The sequence below is a fragment of the Hyposmocoma kahamanoa genome, unplaced genomic scaffold, assembly GCF_003589595.1.
Source record: "Hyposmocoma kahamanoa isolate Upper Pololo Valley unplaced genomic scaffold, ASM358959v1 206, whole genome shotgun sequence".
Taxonomy (NCBI): domain Eukaryota; kingdom Metazoa; phylum Arthropoda; class Insecta; order Lepidoptera; family Cosmopterigidae; genus Hyposmocoma; species Hyposmocoma kahamanoa.
In genome coordinates this window covers 439,598-445,249 of record NW_020653729.1, presented here as the reverse complement: position 1 = coordinate 445,249, position 5,652 = coordinate 439,598, and the positions used below count along the sequence as shown (strand labels likewise).

Genomic DNA, 5,652 nt, shown 5'->3' with positions numbered 1-5,652 from the left:
TACTGCTTGGCGGCAAAGATAGGTAAAACAGTACTTCCTAGGACAAACTCTTTCACAAGGTAGTAGCAGTCTGTACTGCACTCAAAAATTCGCTGAAAATTTACAGAATGACGAGAGATCTTCAGGCTCATGCCAAGGGTGCTGCACGCTTGGATTGAGCCTTTAGCATGCTCAATATATAATATAGTCTATAATACTGTAGTCTAAGTTACTCTAAATCTTCTTAAAATAAATAATTACCTTTATACGTTTTCATTATTTCAAACCCAAAGCAAGTAAGAAACCAAAATTACCGGACAAAAACCGAATCCAATTCATTAAAAAGCAGATTTCAAGTAAAAAAGTCATAAACAGCCCCCTGGAGGTTCCTCCGCATCCATTAACATATAAATGCGTGGCACTTGCGGCAAATAGGTAAATAAAAACTCGATCGGTTCGCTGTTAAGACTAGGCCAGACAAAAGGCGAGACTGAACCAATGCCGAATTTTGTCATATATGTCACACGTTACGAATATTTTCCAACGCTTTTGCCTCTATAAATTCATATCTTGATTAACTATTACAGTTTATTAAATGTAGTCATTGATTTTAACTTTAAATATTGTTTAATAAACTTATTCGTGGCTATTTATATAATATAATAGGTACAACAAAATAATGCTCACAATTCTTATATCGCATTGCTGTGGCAATAGTGTTGTAATTAAAAATATGTGAATTTCAAGATTATACCATTTTATTACCATTTGTACTTAACCAGACAAACTTTTTGCGACCTAGTTCTAAACAAAACAGCCCTTACTAAAAAATACGAAGTTATATTTTCCCTTTTATTTTTAAATATATTAGTAGGAAATTGTTAAGATGTCTGCAATAAGCTTTGATCTATTCATACATTTCATTAGATAATCTTTCACGTGAAAGTGAGTAATTCGTTTTTCATCGACGCTGAACAAATACACTTTTTGAATGAATACACTCCTATATCAACAGTGCGATTTGTTATAAATCTGACATCCAATTGTTATCGTAGACCACGTGCTTGTTACGTATATTTTTTGATGAAACCAGACTATCGTGCTATTTTGAAGTACACAATGCTACAGTAAAAATCATTATGTTAGAAATATACGCACGTGAAACAAAATACTGCCCTAACTAAATCATGGTGGAATTGACAAAACAAGATTAGAAAGTTCAAAAACATTACTGAATGGATCTTATAGGATTATTTCTAATTAAAATTTATAATAATAGGATTATTTCTGTTTATGTTTAACATTTAGTTTTTCATTTAAAAACGAGAATATAGGTATTTTTTTTCGTTAGGCAGTATTTGATCTCTTGTGCGAATTGTAAGATGGACAAAATTTTATGAAAAAAATGTTCTTTGTCAGTGGTAAACATAACAACTGTGACACTCTCATATCGAGTTAGCTAGGATTCAACATCTACGTTTTAGGTGCCAACATGGTAATATTAATAAATCATTGTTTCATAAAACAGCTCCCGCTCCCTCTTGCGTTCTCGACACGTTTCCAGGCCGGTCCTATTAACGGTAGAGGTACCTCTCGTCTCCCCCCTCTAAGAAACGAGCAGATCTACAGCCCCACAGGGAGTGTCGAATAGATTGACACGTGTACCACCTTGCTCACAGTTTTGATTGGAATTTCGATCACATTTATTTTCCTTTTGTTACCTATTGAGTATGAGATTCACTAAAGATGGACACGATATAAAAATAAATATACCATATTCTTTTGAAATTCGATAATTTCTACTTGAAAGCTTTTGTATTGGCATTTTTTAATTTCTTTTGGCAATTTAATAAGTAACATACAAAAGTAATACGCAATAAATGAGCGATGGTATCCCTGTAGGAGAACGATTACTTCACAGTTGAGAGGTCGACGGTTCGAATCTCTGTAACACCACATACCTATGACTTTAATTTCTAAGTTACGAAGAGGAAAATATCTTGATGAAACCTGGAAAACTTGTGAAATTCCTGAACGCGTGGCAGTCTATGTCTTTAGAAAAGGACCGTGCTCAGCTGTGGGACAATAATGAGTTGACGATGATAATAACGATGTTGATGGCTTAGCGATCGCGCACCAGAGCTGCAATCTGCCACCTGTCTTTCGAAACAGCCTGTCCTTTGTTGAGATGTATATCTAATATTTTATTTTTTGTGTCAGTCGTTTATACCTTCTGATGATATCTCAGACTCAAAGCGCTTATATGCAAATGTTAGTTTTATATTTTCGGCCGTGTGTTGTAGTTGCATTACAAAAATTTAAACAAAATTCACAGTTGCGTCTTGATAGGGAAATCGAAAAATTAAAATGTAATACCATTTAAGTTGCAACATAACGAGTATGTAGAGATGCATGAGAGCACCTTATAATTTCGCGGCGAGCTTTCGTAGCCCCTGTGGCCTAATGGATAAGGCATCGGCCTCCTAAGCCGGGGATTGTGGGTTCGAGTCCCACCAGGGGTAGCAGGGTCCTGATTCCGGAGTTTTTTTACTTTTTTTTATTTAAATATTATTTTTTTTAAATAAAGAAAGTGATTCTACAACATGATTGCAACACCAGAAAGTTCGCTTACCTTATAAGAGTTTTTTCATCGTAACTTCCATAGCAAGCAATTTTCTGTAGCCTGTTATTGATTAGGTATCTTAGGCATCGGAAATACATAAAAATTAGCTATCACACAACATGATTATTTGAAGATTATTTGACGAGCATACCGATATACCACTGCTTGAGAAGTGTTTCAGCGGAGAAGGTTATTATACTATAGAAGATTTATTATTTCGATCGGATAACCATATGTGTAATATAGCTAATGTATATTTCAGATGTAGGTAGGTATATGTCGGAACTGCAATTTTGATACTGGCGGGCGCCTAGCGTATTTTACCAGCTTTGCAACTTCTTAATTCAAAATTAAAGACAACGCCATCTATTGAATTCTTGTTTAAACTTAGCTACAAGATTGTCATGTTAAAAACCTTTTAGTGGTTGACTGGACCAATGATTGACTATGAGGGCCTAATAAGATTTCTTACAACGATCCTGTTCAAGGCCGTAAGTTGAATTTCGCTCGTTAGATGACGGCATCAGCAAGTCAGAAACAATAATTAATGTTTGAGAAGTAGAACTCGTCATCTTGCAGTGTAATTCCCGTTCTACTGTAGGTCATGATACGAATTTAAACAATTCAAATTACTGCGTAAGTCAGACTGATTTCTTATAAGCTCATAATAGGCCGCTTGATCGATGATTGCAATAATAACTCGTGATGTTTACGACCATTATGACATAATCGTTTTTTGGTTAATCAACATAAGTAATTGCTATGTTATGAGTTGTAATGGTCGTTCTTTCTTTTACATTTTCTACCGTCAACTGCAGATGGAGTTGTGCTACGAATGCGTAGGTGAAGTTAAAATAAAAGAAAAATTTGGAGGGTTTTTGCGGTCACTTTTAATGCTCGTTTAATGCATCTTAAACTAAATATTTATGGTACGTCATTTTGCGTTTCCTTGTTAACCACTGGCTGGTTGCATAGTAACAAACAATAGAAGCAGTAGAGCTCCTTGTGAAAGAGTTCGTCCAGGAAACTACTGCCACCTTACCTGTTTCTGCCGCCAAGCAGTAATGTCAGCATTACTGCGTTCCGGTTTTGAAGAGTAAGGGTACTGGTGAAAATACGGGTGCGTGGGTCAGATTTTTGCGATTTAAAGCTCTGCGCGGCACTGCAACTGTTATGGACAGGCGTGTAGCTTGCGCAGCATCAGGCGCACGACCTGTTCGTCCCGTCACTTGGCATATTAAAGGTAAAATCTTGATGTTATTCCACCGTCCGGGAACTCTGCAAACGCCCACGTACCGTGAAAAATAATGAAATGATGAAGGATGTGACCCATAAGACGTTGCGCCCGGTCACCCGACCGACCCCACAAAGCGATGTATTCATGAAACAATGATGTATACCTAATATTTATATCGTCGGTGTTTTGTAGAAAAAGCGAAAGCGCCATTTTGAAACATTACTCAGGAAAGCATGTTTTAGGTTTTTGTTGTTGATTGTTTGAAAATATTTACGTCCTGTTTTAAAATTCAATTTTGGTTTTAATTAAGTTTAAGATCAAAGGAGACCGGTACGCAGCAGTGGAAAGTATAACGGGTTGATGATGATGCGTTATAAAATACCTTATATTCCTTTGTCTTTACGTACGATAGGTATACGTACACGATTATGAAATTAAGACAAAGGTTTAGCGAGCACTTCCGTTGATCCCTTTTTGGAAATGAGCCTACGAACTAATCAAACCTAATGAAACTTTGTAGACGTTGACAAACTAATACATATAAGTATCGTGTCCCGTTCGTTCCCTATTACGCTTCATTAGTTACAAATTTTGTACACACGTTCAAAATCTCCTACTTTATTGTAGCCGTTGGTACTAAAACGTTTTCCATAGAGTTGGAATACCAACAGAAAAAATAATTAAATTACAAGGTATTAAAAAGTTTTAATTTTGTAAAATAGTCTCATTATTGGTTACAATATCACTTCATTTTAAGCAACAATGGTACACATTTAGCCAAATTAAAATTATCCTTAATATCCGAAACTCTATCTGCTATGCTATCTCACTCACGCGCCCACATCCGAAACTCGTCCGATAGAGAGAGCAACAATATAAAAAAATATAAAATCTTAAGAAAAAGAAACAACTATGTCATGAAAGTGATCCTTGGCAAATAAATAAATATAAAAAATATTAGACAACATCACATATTAGTTGCTCTGATCCCAAAGTAAGTAACTAAAGCACTTGTGTTATGGAAAACGGAAACAACGACGGTGTCACAAACAACCAGACCCGTGTGCACTCGATCACGGAAGTCGTAATTTTTTTAGAATTGAAGTCTTATGTGTTGAGGTTTACGTACTTTTGACCACTGTACACTCAGCTATAAATTGACCCTATCGGAGATCGAATCCAGGACTTCAGAGATGGCGCGGACTTCCGTGGTCGAGAGGCTTTACAACAATATTTGATAAGTTGAATGGTTACCACCAAATGCGTGAAACAATCGACTTTGATGTAGGTACCTAAGGTCTCTACGATATGGTACATTGTCATCGATTTATGTCCCATTCCAGAGGATGTAGACCAAGTCCACCGCGGATTCACACGTTTTCCAATTGATGTTTATCATTTTCGACTTGTAGGTTTCATAGTCACGTTTTAGTGAGGTTAGGGATCGAAGAGCTTGTGTTTGAGCTAAACAAAACCGGGGAAGTAAAATCCGTACGACTTCGCTGGTTGGGCCATGTGGAAAGTATGGGAGAGGAACCAGTTGCCAAAAGAGCGTATTTGGGGTGACCCACTGGACGATGCCCCATCTTCCAGTAGGGCCGTCCGAGATATCGCTGGATGGATGGAATCGCCAAAGACCTGAGGGAGTCGGAGGCCTTGGCGTGGATCTTGATCCACTTTGGGTCACTGAGCCAGGGAAGTAAGTTACTGAGGGTATTGCTAGTAAACGTATGCAACTTATAAATTATTAGCGAAAAATCTAAATAACAGCGAAATAGACATTGCGCGTTTCGCTTCGTTACTTACTTATTGT

At 36.9% G+C, this 5,652-nt stretch overlaps 1 non-coding gene across 1 annotated transcript; it reads left to right on the top strand.

The window, feature by feature from the left end:
* Nucleotides 1–2,428: 2,428 nt before the first annotated feature.
* On the top strand, nucleotides 2,429–2,501 carry Trnar-ccu. The gene has a single exon. It is a non-coding gene; the product is annotated as a tRNA-Arg (tRNA).
* The last annotated feature ends 3,151 nt before the right edge of the window (nucleotides 2,502–5,652 follow it).